Genomic DNA, 10,575 nt, shown 5'->3' with positions numbered 1-10,575 from the left:
CCGCGCTTTTGTGGAACACCCGAGGGCTGGAACCTCGCGCAGTGCGGGGCGCGCTCCATATAGAACAGCCGGGAGCCTGAGCGGCGCAGACGGAGAGGGCAGCGTCAGCCCCTCCCGGCAGCGCCGGCCCATCCCCGCGGCGCAAGCCCCGCCCCGCGGAGCGACGGAACTAGCTACCTGAATAAGAGTCCACCTCCGCCCGCCTGTGTCAGGGCGGAAATGAGGCTCTGAAGAGACCGGCAAACAGAAGCCAAATAAACAAAGGGAACCGCTTCAGAAGGGACTGGTGCAACAGATTAAAATCCCTCTAGGAAACATTGACTACACCGGAGGAGCCTGTAGATATCGAGAAGAGTAAGCTGGAACGAGGAGCTATCTGAAACTGAGCCGAACCCACACTGACCGCAACAGCTCCAGAGAAACTCCTAGATATAATTTTACTTTTTTCTCTTTTTTTATTTTTATTTTTTTTTCTTTTTTCTTTTTTCTTTTTTATTTTTTCTCTTTTATTTTCCTTTAAAATCCCCTATTACTCCCCCATTACTCCTTAACTTTCATTTCCATAGACTTTTACGATTTTTTAATTAGGGGGAAAAAAAAAATTTTTTTTTCTTTTTTTTTCTTTCCTTTTTCTCTTCTATTTTCTATTTTTCTTTTTCTCTTATTTCTTTTAAAGTCCTCTAGTACTCCTCTACTACTCCTTAATTTTCATTTTCAATACACTATAGCCTTACAAAAAAAAAAAGAAGAGAAGCCCTATTTTTAAACCGAAGATTATTCTCTCCCAATCTTGACTCTCTGTTTTCTACCTCAGAACACCTCTATTTCCTCCTTTCCCCTTCTCTTCCCAATCCAATTCTGTGAATCTTTGTAGGTGACTGGGCTACGGAGAACATTCTGGGAACAGACAGCTGCGTAGATCTGTCTCTCTCCTCTTGAGTCCCCCTTTTTTCTCCTCCTGTTCATCTCTATCTCCATCCTCCCTCTCCTCTTCTTCATGTGACTCTGTGAACCTCTCTGGGTGTCCCTAACGGGGGAGAATCTTTTAGCCATTAACCTAGAAGTTTTCTTATCAGGGCTGTATAGTTGGAGAAGTCCTGAGACTACAGGAAGAATAAAACTGAAATCCAGAGGCAGGAGACTTAAGCCCAAAACCTGAGAACACCAGAAAACTCCTGACTACAAGGAACTTTAAGTAATAAGTGACTGTCCAAAAGCCTCCATACCTACACTGAAACCAACCACCACACAAGAGCCAATAAGTTTTAGAGCTCTAAGACATACCACGCAAATTCTCCAGCAACGCAGGAACATAGCCCTGAACATCAACATACAGGCTGCCCAAGGTGACACCTAACACATAGACCCATCTCAAAACTCATTACTGGGCACTCCATTGCTCTCCAAAGAGAAGAAATCAAGTTCCACGCACCAGAACACTGACGCAAGCTTCCCTAACCAGGAAATCTCGACAAGCCAATCGTCTAACCCCACCCACTGGGTTAATCCTCCACAATAAAAAGGAACCACAGACCTCCAGAATACAGAAAGCCCACTCCAGATACAGCAATCTGAACAAGATGAAAAGGCAAAGAAATACCCAACAGGTAAAGGAACATGAAAAATGCCCACCAAGTCAAACAAAAGAGGAGGAGATAGGGAATCTACCTGAAAAAGAATTTAGAATAATGATAATAAAAATGATCCAAAATCTTGAAAACAAAATGGAGTTACAGATAAATAGCCTGGAAATAAAGATTGAAAAGATTCAAGAACTGTTTAATAAAGACCTAGAAGAAATAAAAAAGAGTCAATTACAAATGAATAATGCAATGAATGAGATCAAAAACACTTTGGAGGGAACCAAGAGTAGAATAACGGAGGCAGAAGATAGGATAAGTGAGGTAGAAGAATAAAATGGTGGAAATAAATGAAGCAGAGAGGAAAAAAGAAAAAAGGATCAAAAGAAATGAGGACAACCTCAGGGACCTCTGGGACACTGTGAAAAGCCCCAACATTCGAATCATAGGAGTTCCAGAAGAAGAAGACAAAAAGAAAGGCCATGAGAAAATACTCGAGGAGATAATAGCTGAAAACTTCCCTAAAATGGGGAAGGAAATAGCCACCCAAGTCCAAGAAACCCAGAGAGTCCCAAACAGGATAAACCCAAGGCGAAACACCCCAAGACACATATTAATCAAATTAACAAAGATCAAACACAAAGAACAAATATTAAAAGCAGCAAGGGAGAAACAACAAATAACACACAAAGGGATTCCCATAAGGATAACAGCTGATCTATCAATAGAAACCCTCCAGGCCAGAAGGGAATGGCAGGACATACTGAAAGTAATGAAAGAGAATAACCTACAACCTAGATTACTGTATCCAGCAAGGATCTCATTCAGATATGAAGGAGAATTCAAAAGCTTTACAGATAAGCAAAAGCTGAGAGAATTCAGCACCACCAAACCAGCTCTTCAACAAATGCTAAAGGATCTTCTCTAGACAGGAAATGCAGAAAGGTTGTATAAACGTGAACCCAAAACAACAAAGTAAATGGCAACGGGACCACACCTATCAATAATTACCCTAAATGTAAGTGGGTTGAATGCCCCAACCAAAAGACAAAGATTGGCTGAATGGATACAAAAACAAGACCCCTATATATGCTGTCTACAAGAGACCCACCTCAAAACAAGAGACACATACAGACTAAAAGTGAAGGGCTGGAAAAAAATATTTCATGCAAACGGAGACCAAAAGAAAGCAGGAGTCACAATACTCATATCAGATAAAATAGACTTTCAAATAAAGGAAGTGAAAAGAGACAAAGAAGGACACTACATAATGATCAAAGGATCAATCAAAAAAGAAGATATAACAATTATAAATATATATGCACCCAACATAGGAGCACCGCAATATGTACGGCAAACGCTAACGAGTATGAAAGAGGAAATTAATAGTAACACAATAATAGTGGGAGACTTTAATACCCCACTCACAACTATGGATAGATCAACTAAACAGAAAATTAACAAGGAAACACAAACCTTAAATGACACAATGGACCAGCTAGACCTAATTGATATCTATAGGACATTTCACCCCAAAACAATCAACTTCACCTTTTTCTCAAGTGCACACGGAACATTCTCCAGAATAGATCACATCCTGGGCCATAAATCTGGTCTTGGAAAATTCAAAAAAATTGAAATCATTCCGGTCATCTTTTCTGACCACAGTGCAGTAAGATTAGATCTCAATTACAGGGGAAAAATTGTTAAAACTTCAAACATATGGAGGCTAAATAACACGCTTCTGAATAACCAACAAATCATAGAAGAAATCAAAAAAGAAATCAAAATATGTATAGAAATGAATGAAAATGAAAACACAACAACCCAAAACCTATGGGACACTGTAAAAGCAGTGCTAAGGGGAAGGTTCATAGCATTACAGGCTTACATCAAGAAACAGGAAAAAAACCAATTAAATAACCTAACTCTACACCTAAAGCAATTAGAGAAGGAAGAAATGAAGAACCCCAGAGTTAGCAGAAGGAAAGAAATCTTAAAAATCAGGGCAGAAATAAATGCAAAAGAAACTAAAGAGACCATAGCAAAAATCAACAAAGCTAAAAGCTGGTTTTTTGAAAAAATAAACAAAATTGACAAACCATTAGCAAGACTCATTAAGAAACAAAGAGAGAAAAACCAAATTAACAAAATTAAAAATGAAAATGGAGAGATCACAACAGACAACACTGAAATACAAAGGATCATAAGAGACTACTACCAGCAGCTCTATGCCAATAAAATGGACAACTTGGATGAAATGGACAAATTCTTAGAAAAGTATAACTTTCCAAAACTGAACCAGGAAGAAATAGAAGATCTTAACAGACCCATCACAAGCAAGGAAATCGAAACTGTCATCAAAAATCTTCCAGCAAACAAAAGCCCAGGACCAGATGGCTTCACAGCTGAATTCTACCAAAAATTTAGAGAAGAGCTAACACCTATCTTACTCAAACTCTTCCAGAAAATTGCAGAAGAAGGTAAGCTTCCAAACTCATTCTATGAGGCCACCATCACCCTAATTCCAAAACCAGACAAAGATGCCACAAAAAAAGAAAACTACAGGCCAATATCACTGATGAACATAGATGCAAAAATCCTTAACAAAATTCTAGCAAACAGAATCCAACAACATATTAAAAAAATCATACACCATGACCAAGTGGGCTTTATCCCAGGAATGCAAGGATTCTTTAATATCCGCAAATCAATCAATGTAATACATCACATTAACAAATTGAAAGATAAAAACCATATGATTATCTCAATAGATGCAGAGAAAGCCTTTGACAAAATTCAACACTCATTTATGATTAAAACTCTCCAAAAAGCAGGAATAGAAGGAACATACCTCAACATAATAAAAGCTATATATGACAAACCCACAGCAAGCATCACCCTCAATGGTGAAAAATTGAAGGCATTTCCCCTGAAATCAGGAACAAGACAAGGGTGCCCACTCTCACCACTACTATTCAACATAGTGTTGGAAGTTCTGGCCACAGCAATCAGAGCAGAAAAAGAAGTAAAAGGAATCCAGATAGGAAAAGAAGAAGTGAAACTCTCACTGTTTGCAGATGACATGATCCTCTACATAGAAAACCCTAAAGACTCTACCAGAAAATTACTAGAGCTAATCAATGAATATAGTAAAGTTGCAGGATACAAAATTAACACACAGAAATCCCTTGCATTCCTATATACTAACAATGAAAAAACAGACAGAGAAATTAAGCAAACAATACCATTCACCATTGCAACAAAAAGAATAAAATACTTAGGAGTATATCTACCTAAAGAAACAAAGGACCTATACATAGAAAACTATAAAACACTGATGAAAGAAATCAAAGAGGACACAAACAGATGGAGAAACATACCGTGTTCATGGATTGGAAGAATTAATATTGTCAAAATGGCTATTCTACCCAAAGCAGTCTATAGATTCAATGCAATCCCTATCAAGCTACCAACGGTACTTTTCACAGAACTAGACCAAATAATTTCACAATTTGTATGGAAATACAAAAAACCTCGAATAGCCAAAGTAATCTTGAGAAAGAAGAATGGAGCTGGAGGAATCAACCTGCCTGACTTCAGACTCTACTACAAAGCCACAGTCATCAAGACAGTATGGTACTGGCACAAAGACAGAAATATAGATCAATGGAACAGAATAGAAAGCCCAGAGATAAATCCACGAACCTATGGACACCTTATCTTTGACAAAGGAGGCAAGGATATACAATGGAAAAAAGACAACCTCTTTGACAAGTGGTGCTGGGAAAACTGGTCAACCACTTGTAAAAGAATGAAACTAGAACACTTTCTAACACCATACACAAAAATAAACTCAAAATGGATTAAAGATCTAAATGTAAGACCAGAAACTATAAAACTCCTAGAGGAGAACATAGGCAAAACACTCTCCGACATAAATCAAAGCAAGATCCTCTATGACCCACCTCCCAGAATATTGGAAATAAAAGCAAAACTAAACAAATGGGACCTAATGAAACTTAAAAGCTTTTGCACTACAAAGGAAACTATAAGTAAGGTGAAAAGACAGCCCTCAGATTGGGAGAAAATAATAGCAAATGAAGAAACAGACAAAGGATTAATCTCAAAAATATACAAGCAACTCCTGCAGCTCAATTCCAGAAAAATAAATGACCCAATCAAAAAATGGGCCAAAGAACTAAACAGACATTTCTCCAAAGAAGACATACAGATGGCTAACAAACACATGAAAAGATGCTCAACATCACTCATTATTAGAGAAATGCAAATCAAAACCACAATGAGGTACCATTACACGCCAGTCAGGATGGCTGCTATCCAAAAGTCTACAAGCAATAAATGCTGGAGAGGGTGTGGAGAAAAGGGAACCCTCTTACACTGTTGGTGGGAATGCAAACTAGTACAGCCACTATGGAAAACAGTGTGGAGATTTCTTTAAAAACTGGAAATAGAACTGCCATATGACCCAGCAATCCCACTTCTGGGCATACACACTGAGGAAACCAGATCTGAAAGAGACACGTGCACCCCAATGTTCATCGCAGCACTGTTCATAATAGCCAGGACATGGAAGCAACCTAGATGCCCATCAGCAGATGAATGGATAAGGAAGCTGTGGTACATATACACCATGGAATATTACTCAGCCATTAAAAAGAATTCATTTGAACCAGTCCTAATGAGACGGATGAAGCTGGAGCCCATTATACAGAGTGAAGTAAGCCAGAAAGATAAAGAACATTACAGCATACTGACACATGTATATGGAATTTAGAAAGGTGATAACGAAACCCTATATGCAGAACAGAAAAAGAGACACAGAAATACAGAACAGACTTTTGAACTTTGTGGGAGAATGTGAGGGTGGGATATTTCAAAAGAACAGCATGTATGCTATCTATGGTGAAACAGATCACCAGCCCAGGTGGGATGCACGAGACAAGTGCTCCGGCCTGGTGCACTGGGAAGACCCAGAGGAATCGGGTGGAGAGGGAGGTGGGAGGGGGGATCGGGATTGGGAATACATGTAAATCCATGGCTGATTCATATCAATGTATGACAAAACCCACTGGAAAAATAAAAATAAAAATAATTAAAAAAAAAAAAAAAAACCACAAAGAGGTATCACCAAACAGACACCAGAATGGCTAAAATTTAAAAGATGATAACGCCAAGCGCAAGCAAGAATCCAGAGCCACTGGAATTCTCATAAGATGCTGCTGGGATGTGAAACAGCACAGCTACTTGCAGAAGCAACTTGCAATTTCTGATAAGAGTTAAATATATGATTACCATGCAACCTAGGAATTTCACTGCTAGATGTTAACCTAGGAGAAATAAAAATGTATGTCCTGTAAAAAGACTTGTACCTGTACTTGTGGTCTTGTCAGATCCCACACCCCCAGCCCACATGCAGTGACCCACAAGCGTACAGGATATCACGGCCTTGAAGGTCTCCCCTCTGAGGAGCAAAAGGTTCAAGCCCCATGTCCAACTCCCCAGTCCAGGGAAACTGCACCAGGAAGCAAGTTCTCACAAGGTCTGACTTTAAAAAACAATAAACAGCAGAGTTTACATACAGGAGAAACCGAGACTCTGCTCTTGAAGAATTGTGCACAAACTGACTCGATCTACACCCCAGAAGAGGCGGCAGCTTGACAAGCGCCGGGTCACACAGGGAGCTTCACTGACTGGGGTGACTAAAGGTGCGTGCTGGGGGCAGGGGTGGAGAACTGCCTTCAGGGACAGGCAACATGCATCCAGTGCGATGGGCAAACTCTGTGCTGCAAGCCTCACATCCTCCCCAGCTCATCTCTCAACCTTCTTCTGAGGCAGCTCCTCACAGGGGCCCCATTTGGTGGATGAGAAAACCGAGAGAATGAGTGCTGACTGCGTGGAACATGGCTTCAGCATCTCAGTTTAACCCTTGAAAATGGGACACGTGTATGTCCCTGAAGGTGAAGAGCGAGAACACCTGATGTGTGTGTGTGCATGCTAAGTCGCTTCGGTCATATCTGACTCTTTGTAACCCCACGGACTGTTGCCTGCCAGGTTCCTCTGTCCACGGGATTCTCTAGACAAGAATACTAGAGTGGGTTACCATGCCTTTCTCTAAAGGATCTTCCTGACCCAGGGATCGAAGCCATGTCTCTTATGTCTCCTGCATTGGCACATGGGTTCTTTACCACTTGAGCCACCTGGGAAGCCTAGAACACCTGACTGTTGTTCAGTTGCTAAGTTTTGTCTGACTCTTTGCGACCCCACGGATTGCAGCACACCAGGCTTCCCTGTGCTTCATCATCCCCTGGAAAACACCTGCTAGCTTCATGTAAAAACCACTCCTATCTGCCTAGCCCATAACTCATTAACTAAGCTTCAACCTGAGTTAGAGTTTTGGTTGCTCCAGTCTCCTCATCTTTCCTGGGGATCAACTCTGATGGTTCCTGATAGCCGACACTTCCCTTTGTATCCCCACAACTTGTGAACTTACACTCTTTGCTAACAGTGTATTTCCTCTAATTCTGAACACTGCTAATCCCTTCTGGGTTTGAGACTCGGGGCTGCCTGCACAACTGGGTCCTCAGCTCTCTGGAGCAGAGGCACGCAGCCCAGGCCTGGCTTGAACCTGAGCTGCTCCAAGGAGCCCACCAGCCTCCCTCCGAGGGGCCTGAGCGCCTGGCCGCATGTGGCACAGCTGCCATCTGGTGGCCATAGGTGGTAACTTCACCAGCCCACCTGCTTGTGCATTCCCCTGAACACAACAGGCTAGACCCCTTTCTCAGTCCTCAAGCACTTCATCAGGTCTGTGTGCTAGTCTTAAAACTTCCCCTAATGTCATTTAATCTAGATTTCCCAATGTTTCGAGATTGTTTTTTTAATGTAAGCCTTTACAGTTTAATGTAAAATTTGTGAAAAATTTTTAAATCCTTTGAATGTTTAAAAGAAAAAAATGATTTTCATAGACATGGCTTCATAAAATACAAGAAACTTAGTTCTATCCCTCAGCATCTTTGCGTATCTTCCCATACGTATGGATGCAGAGTTAATAAAACAAGAGCATGACAAGCACTTTGTATCTACACAGCACACATTTATGAGGCTCCCACCATGCCCCAAATCAAGTAAAATGCTAGATCTGGGATATAAACGTGAGAAAGACTCAGCTCCCAGTCTCAGACTTCAGTGCGTCGGAACACGCTCGTTTTAAACAAGTGCATTACACAGCCGAGCATCTCTCATTAATGTTCATCACTCCCAATTTATCTTTCCCAGTATCATCTGGGCCTCCCAGAACAACATTTGATGTCATATTACTAAAAACCGTATGCTATATGCCACATTTTCCTAAAACCTCCTGGTTGTTATGAGTGATTTCCCCCATTCCCTTGGTATGCCTAAATAACATGGGTGTGTGCATGCTAAGACCCTTCGGCTATGTTCCACTCGTTGCGGCCCCAAGGACTATACCCCGCCAGGCTCTTCCATCCATGGGATTTCCCAGGCAACAATACTGGAGTGGGTTGCCATGCAACCCGGGGGGTCTTCCCTGACCCAGGGATTGAACCCTAGGCTCTTGCATCTCTTGCAGGCGGCCTCTTTACCTGCTAAGCCACCAGGGAAACCCCAAATATCACTCCTTCCAAATGAAAAGCAAAAATAATTTCCCTGTGTCTCTGCTCTGCAACATTGCCACAAATCTTCAATTTGTTAAAAAAAAAAAAAAAATGCGGTATCTGCAAAATGCAATAAAGCTAAGTGTAGGTATGTCTCCACAATTTTAGCCCTTTTATTTCACAAAAATTTCTCATTGCTCATTAAAGCAGCTTACATAACATTACAATTTCCATATTTCAATTAGAAGAGTGCATCACTCAATGCAGAAAATTCACACTCTATGTAGAGGTAGTATTCCTCTGGTTAAATAAATAGCAACTCATAATTTTTTATGAATTTATGACTCAAGCTGAACTGAAATAGAAAATCAAGGTATTCTTTATATAAGTAATTACTTTTAGCTCCCCAATGCCAAATTTATGTTATATTAGCACCTCCATGTGTGGCTCCAAACCATTAATTTTGCTATTTTGAGTCAATTCCAGACAAGAGACATAGATTTCCACATTTTATAAGTCTTGTTTCTATACCATCAAACAATGAAAAACAAGAACCTAAAAAGATTCCCTGGTCAAGACCAAGGCAAAAATACCACAAGGATTCAAGAGGTAATTTATGGTTCCCAGCCTAATCAAATTTATTTCTCCTTCTAAGCAACATGTTTTTATTTATATCTAATTAAATGTTTTATTAACACAGGTGGACATGGAAAGAAATCTGTAAAGTTCTTCACAGCAGTTCTTTTTTCAAATTTAAGAACTCTGAAGTTACCTTTCTCTTTTCTTTTCCAACTTAAATCATTCCAGTTCTTCTCATTTTTCTTCACAAAGCTTGCCTTAAACTTTTTCATTTTCTCTGACCTATTTAAGTTTCTTGACATTTTACTAATGTTAAAGAAATTATAATTTCTAGGCAAAGTACTGGAGAGCCAGCTGAGTGGTACAGCATCACTTTCTACTCATGAGGAAAAATGGTGAGTCCTGTCCTAAGGAAATACTTGCAAGTTCATTAGACAGATGTTATGAGGAAAGTAGATTCAATACATTTGGCACACACACACAGACACACAAACATTACAAGATTGTCGTGACACTCTAATCATACTTTCATCAAATCAGTAGTTAAAATTAATAAATAAAGTAATCTTCAGCTATGTCTATTCCAGTAACTCACCAATACCTTCAACACACATTTTGCACTAAGTTGACATTTTAAAAAGGGAGGGAGAGATGTAATTCCTATCCTCAGGGCATTTATGATATCTTAGAAATAGAAATTAGAAATAGAAGAGAAATAAGAAATTACACATGTTCAAGAGAAAAACGCATAGAAAGTTCAAAAAGAATAGACATCGAGT

This window comes from Dama dama, chromosome 21 (genome assembly GCF_033118175.1).
Source record: "Dama dama isolate Ldn47 chromosome 21, ASM3311817v1, whole genome shotgun sequence".
Classification (NCBI taxonomy): domain Eukaryota; kingdom Metazoa; phylum Chordata; class Mammalia; order Artiodactyla; family Cervidae; genus Dama; species Dama dama.
The sequence above is the reverse complement of the archived record's forward strand: the minus strand, read 5'-3'. Positions refer to the sequence as shown.